The 16458-nt window shown below is 39.7% G+C and overlaps 1 protein-coding gene across 1 annotated transcript in view; it reads left to right on the top strand.

The window, feature by feature from the left end:
• Positions 1-16458, top strand: part of FSHR (follicle stimulating hormone receptor) — a 79970-nt gene that overhangs the window by 30213 nt on the left and 33299 nt on the right. The window lies entirely within an intron of this gene.

The following is a 16458-nucleotide window of genomic DNA, read 5'->3' as shown; positions in this document are numbered from 1 at the left end:
TCTGCATCACTTCTACCCTTCTCCCTAGTACTCTTGCATGAATAAGGGATTTAGCAAGAAGGTGGTGAGGATTCGTTTTAGCCTCATCCTTATGGAAAATCATTGAGCACTTTGGACTGTGAAGTGGGTTGCAAAGTGCATTGTGAACTGCTTCTGTTATCTTTAATTACTCAGAAACCATATGTCAGATGTGTATGAAGGCATTGAATGGGATGTTTCTAAGTGGTGATTTATTGTTAACCAAAAAAAAAAAAAAACTATATATGGAAATGCACTCAGTTTGAAAATACATCCATCTACTAGTAGTAGATGGAGGAGAAATGGAGACAGTCAGTTTATAGAAAAATTTCCTTGAAAATAAAAGTGTGATAAATATGTAAATGAGGCCAATCAACATCAACAAAACTGTGGTATTTGCAGATGATATAGCAAACAGATAAAATTTGAAATAGCTCACAAATCCTAAACCTAACCCATAAAACATTCATCAGAAATATTCATGATAATGTAGGGACAAAAAAGGTGGGTAATCAAATAATAGATTTGCATATAAAAACACAGCCTTTGTATGAAAGTCTTTTTACTCTTGCAAGATCATGCACAGAATGAAAGATTAAGCAAACTGTAGCTTATTTAAGGAAAACAGCTATTAATAATGTGATACCTCCATATGGTAAAATGTGGATGGCCTGATGTATACAAATGAGGCACTTCAATGTAGTGTCTGTGTGTGCTCCCCTAGAATTGAGTAGGCTAAAAATGAAGAGTGACAACATTTCCTGAATGTGTTACTGAAGAAAAACAGCCTCTTCTGCAGTCCAGCATAGCTGTACTCGTGGTTTTCATCACTAATACATCGTTCTTAGGTGTGTTTCTGAGAACAGGGTGGGTGTTAAAGCCTAGAATTTGAAGGGAAGTGGTGGTCTTTGGAATCATCCATAGGGGTTGAGGCAGTTGATTACAAGTGGGAAATGTGATGGTCAGAGGCCATCTTGGGCATAGCAGACTTTGGCCTATTTAGGACACTGGTTTGGAGATTCCTTTGAGAAAGAGTCCTAAATAAAAAAGAAGTTCAGAAAGGCCTCAAGAGATCTTAAAGGCACAGAAGTAGTGTCATTATATGCTGAAAGATGAGCTGTTGGGGAAGAAGACCAGCCTGGCTAACATGGAGCTTTTGCTGCATGCAGCCCAGGGAAAAAACTGTTTATGACCTTTGGAAAGGTCAAGCAACTCAGGAAGAACACAAGGGTGTCTTTAGGTCATGTAGAGAGAAAATTAGGAAAGCAAAAGCTCAGTTATAATTTAATCTGACCACTGCTGTGAAAGGAAATAAAAGGGATTTTATAAATATATTAATGACAAAAGAAGGGCCAAGGAAAATCTCATTCATTTACTGGACCCAAGGGGAAACATTGGCACCAAGGAAAACACTGAGGTACTTAATGCTTTTTTTGCCTCAGCCTTTAACAGAAAGACTGGTTATCCCCAGAACATCTCCTGAAAGGAGGTTGTAGCCAGGTGGGGCTTGGCCTCTTCTCCCAGGCAAATAGGGTAAGAGGAAATGGCCTCAAGCTGTGCCAGGGGAGGTCAAGGTTGGACCAGGGAGAATGTCAGAATTTCCAGAAAGGCTTTTAAGACATTGGAACAGGCCACCCATGGAAGTGGTAGAGTCACCACCCCTGAAGGTGTTCAAGAAATAACTGGATATCACAGGTTTACTTGACGTGGTTGTGTTTGGTCAAAGGTTGGACTTGATTTTGGAGATCTCAATGATCCTTGAGGGGCCCTTCCAACTAAGACTATCCTGTGAAATATATGGTTTTTCCAACCTTAATGATTCTATGATTCTAGGTTAGATCAGAGATGAGTCCTCCCTAAGAATCCTAACTCTATTACATTTCCCTTCAAAGTGAATGAAGGCTTTTGTATTTTCTGGTTTTCAAAGAATAAGAATTCCTTGATATTTCTCCTGCTTTTGCTATGCATTTTAGTATCTTCCCAAAAATTCAAACTGCTGAGACCTTTGAATATATGTATTTGGCCAGAAAATGTCAAATACATTTTAGTCAGAGGATCCATGCAAAGTCTCATTTTTTCCATTTGGACTGTCCAAGGGCTTTCCAGAATGGACACTAATGACCATGATTCATAATGGAAAAACTAGTGTGATTTGGAAATGATGGTATGGAGGTGTTGATCTGACCTCCCTCGTGAAGCTCCAGTTTTAGTTACCAACACAAAATCTTCTGGGTTTCACCTGATTTTTTTTTTTTTTTAATTTTCCAATATTGTCACTGGAATACTTTTCCCATATTTTATTTTTCTTTGTTTGTTTGTTTTTGGTTTTTTTTAAGAGTGAGAGCCTATTTGAACCATTTTCTAGTTTGTCATTATCTTCTCAACCATCTAAATTCTTTCAGTTGCTGACAAAACATGAAATTACCATTCTGCAGATTGTCATATGGTTCAACAACTTTCCTGAAGTATGTTCTGGGAGAAGAATCTTTTCTTCTTAAATAAAATGTTCAAAGTTATGAAATAAACTTACAGGCTCTAATTATCAAAGACTTCTCTTAAAAAACATGCAACTTGAATTTTGCTACAGAAAACCCTTTCAGAATCCCACAGGTCTGAGGAACAGCCTTGCCATCTTGTTGCCAGCAAGATATAATCTCCAACTTCTGCACCACTCTGGGTTCATTTTAATTTAGTAAATAGGTGTTCAGAAAAGCAGATTGGTTATTTTTGCTACATGTTTAGTCTACTTCTAGGTCTTAGTCAACTGGAACGTGGCAGTTCTTCTGGACTTTTGCTTAACCAACTTGTTTACACTCCCAGAACTAATTAACCCCCCAGTTACTAAATTAAAAAGCAGTCCCATGCAGGCACATACCTGGCAAAATCAATCGGACATGCTCAGCAGCAGCTGTGTCATCCTCAACCTGCACAGAAAGAGTTTAATTTAGAGTAGAGACAGTCAGAAGCAACACTGTCTCTCTTTTTCTGTTTTTTGCTGAGTTTCCGCTGTTACTATGAGGTGGCAAAGTAGATTTGTGAATCTTGATCTAACATGGCCTGATTTGGCCATTATATTTATAGGAAGTCTGTTCCGATTGTGTTACCCTGTGCAAGCAAAACAGGCTTCATGTCTGTACCCTGAGGCACAATCCCCTTGAAAATTCATCATCAGTTATTTGTTCTTTTTGAAGGGTTTAAGCTAAAACATAATGCTTTGGTTCATCATTTGCTCTTAAACCCAGCCTGTGTGCAGCCTAAGGAAATTCAGCTGTGAGGATGAGGTATTTCTTGAACTAGAAGATGCCACAGAGAAAAAAAAAAAAAAAAAAAAAAAACAAAACATTATTTGCCCTGTTTTTATTTTGGAGTAATTAGAGGGAAGCATTTCTTTAACAGATGCTGGCAAAGACACATTTTAAGAGCATGAACCATGGTATGGATAAATGAGCTTCATGAGCTAAACCCATAATGAGCTCTGCAGATCATGGAAAGCTAAAGCTTTTAGGGTTGAGGGAAAGCTTTTAGGGTTGAGGGAATCCACCAGAGCTGACACTCCTGGAAATTAAAGTTTTCTGTCCTTGGAAAATAGCAGCTATCTACTGCTTCCTCATGAATTTGTAGAGAAAAATAGTCCTGACTCACGTATTTACTCAATTACTTAATGCATTCAAGATTTTCTGGTTTTCTCCTTGTTGAGACTGTGGATCCAGTGACAGCTCCTAAGGACAAATGTTGCTGCTCTGTGACCTGGATACACAAGCACCAGCTTATTTCATAAACAGCAACCAAGCTGATGGATGATGCTAAAACCTCTCCTGTTTACCCCTCTAGGCTAAAAGGCAAGTCCCACATTCCTTTGACTCAGTTGGATCACAATGAGTGATCACACTGAGATCATCTTTTATGTTTTATCTGAACTCAGAGGGGATACTTGTGGGCAACAGAGACCAGAAGAGAGACTTTTGAATCAAGGGGTGTCTGTCTTTCTGTGGCTGGGGAAGGACCAAAATTCTTGTCTTGATTGTAAGTCTCACCTAGAAAATTTGGCAGAATGAGAAGACATCACTTTCTTTAGCAAGTTATGACAACCGGGCAAATTGATGCATTCACCATCCAGAACTTCTTCAGCAGTAGCCATCAGGCTTCCTGGGCTAGCAAGTGGCTAACCCATCCCATGTGCTCCTAAAATCAGCTTCATTAAGCTCCTTCATTATGCACATGACTCTGTGACATTTGTCAGTATAGAGCCCCATGACATGGGAGGGAAGGGAGGGAGGCAGGAATCATCAGATCGCCTAAGGATGAGCAGCCTGTGTCTTCTGCTACCAAGAAAGCTCTTCAGGATTTCACAGCTTCTACAGTTTTTCTTGTGTGGTGTGCTGCCTCATTTGATATACAAAAGACCAGGCTTAAATAAGTTCATTAAAGCTATTTTGAGAAAATGGTTATGATTCAGTGTAGCCAAACCATATGGAAATTGTATCTAGGCAGGAGTTGCTTTCTACCTTTGGTAGCATCATTTGGATTAACCTGCTTTTGAATTTTTTGCAAGTGGAAAAATAGATTTTTATGATCTGCTGTGATATATAACTTAAATAGTATTATATAAAGTATTTTATAAAAGTATTATAAAAGTATTTATTTACATCCCTAAGGTGAAAGTGGTACACAGACCATTCTGTGCACCAAAATACTTATTGAATAAGGTAAAAGTCATCCTTTGGTAGCAAATGCTCCAGGGTATATTCTCAAGGTGCAACTCTATGGATATTAAATTCTAATTTACATTTTAGGAACTTCTGTGTAACTTTCTGCATCTTAAGGGCAGGCCATGAAAATAAGTATGCTGCTTAATGCATTTGAATTAGTCTATGCATTTTCTCTCAGGGAACAGAGGACTACTGTTCAAAAACATTAAGGCAAGTAACCAACACGGGCAAAGAAATTCAAAATTCAGGCTGTTATCCCAAAGAATAAATGTTTGAATGGGGCCATTACTGTGATGAAAGGCATTTCCCTGAAGCCCTGGACAAGCCAGCAGGCTGGTGGTCAGGCAGGGAGCTATCACTCCAAAACGGATCCAGCAAAATCACGTAAGAAAGATTGTCCTCAGCCAGGGTGCATTTTGGAGTGTGTTAGTCTTCTTTTGGCTCCTCTGCCCTTTGAGGTGGGTTCCCACAAATGGCATGTGGAAGGCAAGCAGCCACAGGAGCTTCTCCCTGGGGTGCTGTGTCCATGGCGGTGGAGGAGCCGGGCGGAGCAGGGCTGGTGCCGCTGTCTCTCCCTGAGCTGCCGGGCACTTCTCCTTCTCCAGGCAGTGCCATTGCTTCAGACACCCTCCATTGCTGCAGCCTCTGGAAACATCACCTCCTGGATAACAAGCTTTTGTGCTTGGTGTGAAAATATAGGAAGCCTGGTGTTCCAAATTCAGTTTATTTCATGCCAGGAGAAGCTACGCCTTGTGTTCTAAACACAATAAGCAATGAACGAAGACTTTATTATAATCTATAAACCTTTTACTGCATCATCACTTGGTATTCTGCTTTTCCCTGCCAAAGCTTATCTGTGGAAGAGATCTCCCACTTGCAGTTACTGTTGTCATCCCTTTGCACAATTAAAAAACTGAAGGAGAAATTTATTATCCATGTCAGTTACTCACTGCTGATGTCAAAGAGCAGAGATTTAATTACAGTTTTGCTACATTTCAGGGAAAGATAATCTGATCTCAGGATTTTTCTAATGCTTGGGTGGAACAATATTACAAATAAAGTAAAAAACCTTAGAAGAAGAAGCTAGGAAATGTAAAATAAATTAATAGTGTGCATATCAACATTTTCTAAATTTTCAATTCAAAAAGTCACATAAAAACACACTAATATTTGCATATTTTAATTGGAATGCATCAGAGCACAAGAAAGAAGTATTCCATAATTCCTTCTATGTGGTTTACTATCTTGATGCTTGCTTTCTTTGATAAAATAAATTTAGAAAGAAAATACATTTTGTCATTACTCGCTTTTGTTGAGCAAGAATGAGCTTTGTGGTAATGAGCTGTTAGCAGAATCTTTAGTTGTTAACTGCATTGGTGTGAAGCAGCATTAAAGATTGAAGTATTTAATGGGAGAATCATCTTGCACATCATCTCAGGTCCCTGTTTTACAGCTGTCTAGACAGAGAGAGAAAAAAAAAAGGGAACCAACTTGTCTGAATGTATGCTAAATGCTTTAATGCTTCTCCCCAGTGACATACTGTTCAGATTACCTGAATTCATATAACATGGAACATGGGCAAAGGCTTGTGTGAGTTCCCTCTCTGTTTCAGGAGGAAAATTTGATCCAGTGTTCTTCTGCCCTTCTCCAAGCTAACCAAACAGATAAAACTTAAGCGCATGCTAAATTAAGATAGTCTTTTTGCATATATAAATGTAGGCTCTCAAGTATCCTCATTCATCCAAAATTAGATTTGGGGGTGAAATACACAGTTCTTAAAGAAGGTCTCAGCCCAGTGGGGGAAAAAAAATTCCAACCAAAAAAACCAACCAAACACCACCTCTGCAACTGAAAATTTTGTGAATTATCAAGATTTTTTTCTCAGTTGGTAAGATTATTTCTCAGTTGGCCTGCCTTGCTCTTGGACAGTTTGCTGGGCTTCCTGTGCCACCACTAGAGCAAGAAGTTGTGTCAGACGGGCTGGAGGTTCGGCATCACATGGAGACATTTCCTTCCCCTGGACCATTAATTTTTGCAAGGCAGCCCCAGTCCAGGTCCATGCATTAGAGACGTGAAGCTGATTATTGTGATTGTCAAACATAGCGAGAACTGATGGCCATGCTGTGGTGCAGAATTAATCCCATCATCTTTCTTCTTTTCTCCCGTGGGGATGGTCACTGCATGCTGAGGAGGCTGCTGTGTCTTTCTGGCCAGCTTTTTGACATTCATCTCAGGTGCTTTTGGGTGAGCTTTTTGTTTCAAGAGGGAAGGATGGATGCTGGCAGTATCAAAAATTTTTCCCCAAAATCTATCACTTCTTCAGTTTTCATCTCTTTCCTTCAGAAGATTCACTCTATTTGGAAAGAAAGGAAGTTTCAAGTTGTAATTTATTATGAGATTCATGTGCTTTCAAAGTAGAGTAAATGACCATCTAAGAGACTTTCTAAGTATAAAAATACATATTTAGGAATTAACTTAATTCTTAAGGTGGTTGAGTGGTACATTTATCAAATGTATTTGCATATGCCACAGAACTAAGAGCTAAGAATTGCTGGTTCTATTTATATTTTACATTTTCAAATATAATTCATCACTCATATATGGCAAAAATATGGTTTTTTTCCTCATGTGATGTGTCAGAATATTGTCCTGAATTATGTAATTCTCTTTTTTCTTGATAAAATCAGTATATTTATTCTAATATCCCTAAATAATTTGCAAAAAATGTTCCCTTTGTGTGTTAGATACATATTAACTCCCAAATTTCTTGATAGAATTCAGAATTAAAATGTCCTGACTTGTAAACAGAACTGTAAATATGAAATTAAGTTTTTTAAGAAAAAAAAAGAAAAATGTAGGTATTTTCTAACTATTAAAAATGTTTTAATAGGGTTTTTTTCTATTAATCTTGTTGAGTGTACTGTAACTGTGCCCATGAGTGAATGCAAAAAGTGTGACCTCCTAGAAATTGTGGCCAATTTGCACTAATTGGGTTTTGCTTCAATTTTTATTGTTGCCACTACTAAATATTGTTTGTAGAAAGAAGAAATCTGGCACTAGATTGGAAATGTCAATTCCATTTCAGGAGGATTGCAGAAAGACCTTCCTATATTAATTTTATCCAGCTTTTCTGTTTATATTAGGAATAATGCTAGTGGAATTGACATGTTGCAATGAAGGAGTGCTTCCCATTGCTATACAAATGCTGATATAAGCCTCAGCATTTATGGAAAACAAATGTTGAGATGAAGTCAAGACATTTATTTTCGAAGCAGGAGATGTGGATTCTATGCCAACATTATATTGCACAGCCTTTATTTTATTATGACAAATGATTGATGTGGATTTAATCATTAGTTTGATGGCTCCTTAGTTCAGTGAAGAGGCAACTGAGTATTTTATCATTATTAGCGAGCTGCATTTTGATTTTTCTATCAAAGGCTCTGCTGGCCCTAATTCATCCCAGGTGTAAAACCAGAGATTCATTTTGCCCGTTGTTTGTTTTGTGATCAAGCCAAGAACAATTTGCTCATAAAACACTGCGAATATTTGTTTTGATTTCTAGAGCAGGAACCTGATTTGGATGAAGAGTTCCGTATATGTGTGTGTTTCTTTGAAAATAAGAATGGTGTACCTTTTGTGACTAAACTACTCACCACATGGCAGAATATATATACTTAAATAATGCATGTGTGCTGGTATATACATAGAGAGTAGTCTGGGAAACATTTAAATTGCTAGGATTTAGAATGCTAGACAGATACTAAGCCAGAAAATATTTTGAATGCTTGGGGAGCCAACACTACAGATGGAAGTTACAAATGGTTGTGAAAGAAATGCAGAAAGCTGGAGAACTCAGTGTCTGTAAGTTTTCCAGAGTAGTCAGAAGAAGACTGGGAGCTGGGGACAGGGACAGGCTTTTGACTTTCCCACTTCAGAACCTCATCTCTGAGAGCTGCTGATGTCACTTTCTGAAGGAGGACGTTCAAGAGAACATTTCTGGAACAACTGTGGGATAGTTCATCCACGTGGAGAATATATTTTGTCCACCTCATAGGGTGCTTCCTCCTCTGAGGAAAATAAATGCACTTAATAAACAGAAGGTTTCTCAACACAAATGTCAGGAACGGTCTCTCCATTTTGTCTTGTGCTTGGAAGTTTCTTCACTAAAAGCAGGAGTAATGCAGAATTTCATGTGGGGACAGAATTAAACCAGGTTTTGTTATTTGGAAGCATTGTTTACTTCTGTCTTGCTTTTCTGCTCAAGAGCACAAAGATTTACATCTTTATCTGGAAATGTTTATCCTTCCTAGTGCAATTGTGAAGTGAAGGTGCTCATTAGACATGTCTAATCCCTTTGTCAATCTTATCTTTTATTTGGAATAAGGTTTTTATAATGATCTGTTTTTCATCTTTATTCTCCATATTTTCAAGGCTTCTTGTGCTAGAATTTTAAGATTTATGCTTTTCCCATCTGTGCTGTGAGAAGGGGTGAGCACGACGCAGTGAAAAGAACGTGCTTATTTATTATTTCTGTTTCCAATTAGATGAGGCTCTTTGGGAGAGCCGGCAGCAGCAGAGCTCCCTGGAGGAAGGGCTGTTGGATATTTCCTTTGTGGGATTAAGGGGCTTTGTAGCTTTAAGGGGCTGCAAGTGGTAGGAGAGTTAGAAGCCAGAGATGGATATGTGTCACTCAAGGTCTGCCCTGGAGAGTGGGGAGCAGCCCCAGGGGTGATGGACAGGATTTACAGGAGGTCTGGGCAGAGCTTGCCATTGAGGAACTAGTCCCTTCAGTGTTTAGAGATGGACTGCACAAAAGAGGGGGACAAGCTTTTCAGCAGGGCCTGTTGCAACAGGAAAAGGAGTAGTGGTTTTAAACTAAAAGAGGGCTGATTTGGATTACTTATAAAGAAGGTTTCTGCTGTTTGTGTGCTGAACCACTGGAATGTGTTGCCCAGAGAGGTGGTGGATGAGCCATCCCTGGCAATATTTAAGGTCAGGTTGTTCTGGTCTCTGAGCCACCTGGTCTCATAGATGTCCCTCTGGAAAGGTGGACTGGATGACCTTGAAAAGTCCCTTCCAACCTGTACTATTTTATGAACTCCAAACTTCCAAAGGCATTGGATGTCAGGGTAGGGAGGATATAAAATCTTCCCAGTTCTCTTCCAATATCCTGTAAGGTTTTTCTGCTTTGAAGTTAATTATCCTAGTTGATATTCTAATAAAAGCTGCCTTTTTTGAGCTTTAAAACCCTCTCATCCTTCTTTGAGACATCCTGTGTGGAGGAAGGTCAAGACTTACTGCCTCAAAATTCATGACTCGAGGTGCCCTCACACAGCACAGTCCAGACTGTTTTGTCATTACATTTTCACCATGTGCCACATCCTGGCTCCTCCATTCCCTGATTCCGACCCTCTGCTGGGGGACCCAGTGCCAAGAGCTGAGGCTGGAGGCACATTTGCAGCACATTGGAGGAGTAACCTCCAGGGAGGAACAGAGGGCAGAGCCATTGAGGCAATGAATTTCTACAGAGGAAATAAAAGGATTTCAGTTCATCTGTGACAGCCATGTGCCCAGGCATAATTGACAACACAAACTGTTTATTTAAAAATAAGCTTGGTTTTGCCTGTGTTTCTTGGTAGCAGACTTAAACACACTAACAAGTAAAGTGGTTTTTCACAAGCCATCATCTGTCAATATCAAGGATCCTGTTTTGTATTCCCAGGACCCAGAGTAGCTCTGAACAGCACATTATATTTCCACCCTACAGTGCTGCCAGGCGCTGTGTTTTCAGGGTAACAGATAACATGTTAACGACTGAAACAGGCTGTAAAAATGAGGGGGGAATTGTGTCAGCAGTGGGCAGTCACTCAGGTCTCCAGACAGAGGCTCTCCTAATGGGATCTCAGCTAAGCATTGTACAGGCTTAACTCCCAGGCAGCACCTTCCTGTGACCTGGACAGTCTCCAGGTTTCAGGCAGCTTTCTCATAGAGGGAGATTGACTTCATATTGATAAAAATCTAGGACATCATTGCTCTTGATTTTGGTGATGTGCAATCAGCATCAGTCCCAGCAATGTGACAGTAAGGTATCTTTTTATCTGCACACATAGGGATGCTTCTATTCCCTATATTTTGTGAATCTGTTGGCAGGCTGAAAGCTCTGTGCACTCGTGGCAAATCTCTCATTTGCCACAACTCCTGTGGTTCACAGGAGAGTGGGTAATGGCAGAGCAATAATTGTTCTTTGGGGAAGACCACCCTTCTTTGGGGAAGACCATCCAGGAGCCCTCTCTTCCTCTTCTTGCTGTTATTCACTCTCAGTAGCCTTTTTTAAAATCTGTAGAGCTTACTCCAGCTCTTACTCCAGCGGTGACCTTGTCTAATTGTATTGATTGTTAGTAACTGAAGGCTAATTAGGAAGCAAGTTGCTATGGCAATTCTTGAGTCATACATATAAAGAGAAAATACTGCTAAAACCACTAGTGCATGGTGGCTATTAGCATAGTTAAACAAATTAAAAAATATAATTCATTCAGATGTATGCTGGAATTCAAATGAAGACCTAATATGTAACACGGAAGTTTTTCCCTTGCTACCATATTTTCCTCTTCATGGCAGTTTTTTTTTTTCTTTTATTTGTATGTTGAATGAGTTATACATAATTTTAGGACTAAATGACAAAGTAGGCTTTGGGTTGTTCTCTACCACCCCCACCCAGCAGCCCACACAAAATATGTCACAACAAGTTTCGTGTGACAGCAGAATGGCTCAGGCAGAGGGTAATAGGACTTGGAACCCCCCAGATTTCTGGGTCATTTGTTCATATCCAGTCCGCATGTGTGTGATGAATGTTTTATTTTCACTTGGCTAGGCTGATGGCTGACATAGCATGAGAGGGTGATCTCAGCCTGTGCCCTCAGGAGATGGTGATTCATTTCGAGCTCAGGCTGCCACAGCTGGCTGTCAGCAGCAGCAGCCTCTCTTGGCCAGACTTTGAAATGGGGTCTCAGTGGGTGTCCACACGCTTTTGTGGGGAGCTCTGGGAAGGTTTGATTGCTTTGGCTATCCTGTGCCTCATCTGTGGATAAATGAAAGATTTTTGCCATCCACATCGATTAAGTCTTTTTACCTCACTTTTAACTAAATGTGACCTAAAAGAAACTCAAGTGCATTCTCCCTGTTTAATGCGGGCCTCCTTCTTCTCCTTTGGCACCTTCCTAAGCAATCATGTCACCGTCACATCTGAGCTCTCCTGACAGTCTCCCCTGTACGTCTTTAAGGAGGAGGACATCAAACCGTGCATCCTGGTGCCACCCTTCTGGATTCTGAATGATGAGGCAGAATGGATCTAGGAGAGTCACAGGTCTATGTCAGAGAGAGCTCTGTCCTGAGTTCAGGTCATACCCTAAACTCCAGGGGAATTTCTCTGCCCTTCCCACTCTTCAGTGGATGAATGTCCTTAAATTGACTTTAGCAGCACACAGAGAAAAAAGTGAGAAGTGGAGTCATTTTGCAGCATTAATCTCTTTTAACAGGTCTTACAGATAAATATGTTCTGTGTGGCTTCTTGGGACTTGCATGCTCACAGAGATTCATTCATTTAATGGAAAATCTGTTATAAAATTGATTAAAAGTGTGTGTCAGTTGAAAAAAGACAAAAACAACAACCAAACACACACACAAGAAAACACACCCCAAAAAAATCAAAATATACAAGTATGTTTGAATTCATTAGGATCAACTAAATCCAAAACATCTGATGCGGAGCTTTGTGTGGTCCTGAAGTTAAATAGGTGCTACTGTCCTGACCCTGACATTTTGAGGTACGAGTTGCATGATTTCAGTAATTCAGCCCCCAGGGCAAAGACAAAAATTAAAACCCCCACATACTTAAGCTGCTGCATAATCTGTACTCACCAAAGGCATTCACATGGAACACAGGGGATTCACATGGGGAATCTCTTAGCCAGAGCCACACTCCTTTCTGTTGCACTCTGGGAACGTTGATTGCTTTGGCCAAGCTGTGCCTCATCTGTAGATAAATGTAAGATTTTTGCCATCCACATCAATAAAGTCTTTTTACCATCTTGGAACTGGTGGAAAAAGTATAATGCAACCCTATTATCTTTGTGTAGAAGAACATGCTGCGTGCTGGTGTTGCTGGTTGCTTTCTGTTTGCTGGATCTTTCTGCATGTAAGAAAAATGTTCTTGTGTCCAGGCATCTGGTCCAAATTTCAGTAATTTCAAGATAAAGTATCTTTCAGAGGGAATTCTGATCATGTTCCATAATATTATGTTTCTTCATTATTTGTTTCTTCATTCTGCTATTAAAATAATCAAAAAAATCATGTGTTTTTCCCCATCTGGTGGGAAAAGAAACAGTATATCATTTTTCTTTTAGCTTTAATTCAGTGTTTAACATTCCTTTAAATCTGAGCTAATTTGGGGTCACAGGCTTGCCTTTAAGTTTGTGTACTTCTGTGTACTGAGCTGTGTGCTTTCTAGAGAAAACAGTTATTCAAAATTGCAGGAAAATATGCACTTCTTTAAAATGTAGAATGCTAATGTAAATACATATCCACTATTAAAATCAATGGATTTTCATTCCTTCTGCTGCAGAGTCTGAAATCTTCTTTGGTCTCAACTTAAGCAATATTTATTAGAAATTATATTTATTGGAAATTATTGATTTAATTTTCTTTATTTATTTTCTAAGTGTGTTTCATCAGCATGACTTTTCCAAATGGTGATTTTTGTGGTTTGGGATCTCTTCAGGAATTGTTTTTCCCCCTTATCAGTAGTATTTTCTCAAAGGGTTTTACTGGAAATACTGAAAAAAATGGTTTTGCTTCAGTGTGAAAACACTGTAAATTCAATTTTATTTACATCAATATGGGAAGTCAGACAGAAAAAAATATCAAAAGTATATGCAATACTGTTCAGCAAAGGAATAGACCCAGCTACTTCTAAGGAAAACATAATTTTTTTATTCAAACCACATTTCTTTTTCAGGCCCCTTCTTTTGTGCTGTGGCTAGAGAGGAAGATTCCTCTTCTCCCTTGATGAAGAAGGAAGAGCTAATTCCAGTGAGGCTTTTTGCATCATCTCTAGGTCAAACTTCCTTCTGTGCCCCAGTTGTATATGACCCAGGATAGAGGGGAGGAGAATGGTTCCCAGGGAGATCAAAATACTCTGACACAGGAGGAACAGGTTGTTGCCAAGTGGCTGAGAATTGCCTCTGGGTTCTCAAGGGGTTTGCCTCATTCCTATGGAATGGTTCTGCCTGAAGGCTCCCCATCAAAGGGCTGGGTCCAGCCTGAGGATTTCCTTGTGAAAGCCCCACAAGAGGAGAAAGCCTTTGTTTAGTGCTTCTCCAGAGTGGGGTACAGAGCAATGGTTACAGCATCCTCCTTGGAAATGGGGTGAGGTGTGCAGAAAGACAGCTGCTGCCTGCTTTCAGTGAGTAAGAACCATCCTGTGGCAATGGATTTGTAATTTTTATTGCTTTTATTGGAATATTGTATGTATACACACACAAACACAGAAACATATTATTATAGTGAATTTTGGCCCAAGCTTTATGACATCTTTCTTTCCCCCTGTTAAGACTTTCTTATCTGTATGCAGCCTTGCAGTGTTTGCAGATAAGGGCTGTAACTCAGGTGGAAGCATAGATTTTCCAAGGTTTCATAGTGGACAACTATTCAGTTATTTGCAAAAGATTCTAGGTATTTTGATTCAGGCTCCTCTTTGCTGCCACTTGGCAAAAGGGTTAGGGATTGTGTGCAATTCCCATGTTTGCATGTCATCTCTGCATCCACCAATATAGAACCTGCAGATTTGGGGTTAGCAGTACTTTTTTCTGCTCATGATATCATGATATGATATGAAATCAGTCTCGTTGCACACTTGTTTTGTAAAGCTTTTGATTTAGTAGCTTCTTGGTGATGCATGTTTTTTTCTCTGGCAGTCTGTTGCAAGGCAAAGGTTTGGATTTAAATTTGGAAGCATAAAAGAATATCCTTTTCCTGGTTAGGCTATATGTAGTCATACAAACATTTATTCAGTACCATCTTAGCTGAGCCTGGTGCCAAAGCTCAAGGATAAGAGTTTGTAGGGTCAAGGCTTCAGTTAGACACAAAACATAAGAATAGTAAGTTGCTTTTATGGAAGGGAAGGATGAATGCAAATAGAAAAGAGGAGACAAGGAAATCTCTCTGCTGGAAAAGAATAATTCACAGAGAGAACTCTTAACACTGAATAAGAGAAACCTAAACCTTTTCAGGAGAACATTTGAAAGATGTAGTACATGGTGCTGGCAACTGTTGGATGATGTCTATATTCATAATTGGGCTTAACATTAGGCAATGCTAATATTTTTCTTATGATGGGTCAAGTCACGGAGATTTATTTTCACTGAAGTGGGTGTATGTACTATATGATTTGCCCTGGTGAATAATACTGTGTTCTGGGAGGGTGTTTGTCAGAACCCGTGATGTTTAAATGATCCCAAGATTGCAGAAAGTCTCTGTCTTTCAGCCAAAGAAGAAGTCATAATTCGTCTGTGCTGGTTTCAAGGTGGTTTATTCTGTTTATCTCTAACATGTTCTGCTGCCCTGCCGCAGCTCTGTCCTGCAGGGCAGCGTGTGGGGCTCTGCCCTCAGTGGGATGTTACAAACATTAAATACCAGAAACTACCTGTGCTATATTTACAATAATGTGCCAATATCTATCACCTGCATTGAACAGTGTGTCCCCAGCCTAAACCAACAGAAAACTGCCAACACTACAGTGAAATTATGGAAGGCATGAAGAAGAAGAAAAAGGACAAGGCACGCCCATGTCCAATTTCCTCCATCTTGCCCCTTTTGAACCCCTTATCTAGAATCCTAAAATTCTACTTTTGCACCCGTGCCACACTGATTATTACTTATATCAAACACTCAGAGCTTGTAATTCTTCCTGTAAGATTGAAAACTCTTTTCCATGGACAGAGATCACAGACAGTGTCTCTGGGGGCTCTGTGCAGGGGGGTTCCTGACCCCCTGCCAGGGTCCCAGACCTTCCAGGGTAGCCAGAGGGAAGCTCTGGATTCCCACAGATGTTTAATGCAAAAAATTGAGGAGTAAGAACAATTTTGTTTTAGAATTTCCTGTCTTAGCTAAAATGTTAGATTGTGCCTATCTGAGGCAGTTGTTATTCTGGATATTCCTGTTTCTGTAACATATTTGAATTAGTAATGAACTGTCTTCCAGAGGCCTCTCATGAATGTGAACTTCCTTAAAGCATTTCAAAACTGTCTGCTGAAGTATCTGGTAGCATCTGCTTCAGGATGATCTGTTTGGAAAGGCTATCCCTAGACTTTGGGTTCTGGAAGCCACATATTCTCCCAGCCCAAGACAGTCTGCCTATTGATTTTTCCCAGAAATTATTTGCTGAAGTTCTTTGTTCAGCTGCTCTCCCGAATGATTGTCTCCAATGTAATTTCTTCATCTCCCCAGGTCATCTTAATAAACTATTCATCATTAACTGGCTACTAAAGCCAAGAAAGGAGTAATAAAAGATAAGTGGCAATAATTGTTGTTTGCCCATTTCCATGGAAGGAGTTACAACTTAGGAATATCAGCATCTCTGAAAGAGAAGGTCCCTTCCTCAGCTGAACACCCATCTTTGTCTGCCAGCATGGTCTTAACATCCTCTGGAGCCCATCATACCTGAAGGGGAAAA

This window comes from Lonchura striata, chromosome 3 (assembly GCF_046129695.1).
Source record: "Lonchura striata isolate bLonStr1 chromosome 3, bLonStr1.mat, whole genome shotgun sequence".
Classification (NCBI taxonomy): domain Eukaryota; kingdom Metazoa; phylum Chordata; class Aves; order Passeriformes; family Estrildidae; genus Lonchura; species Lonchura striata.
This window is presented reverse-complemented; position numbering and strand designations above follow the sequence as displayed.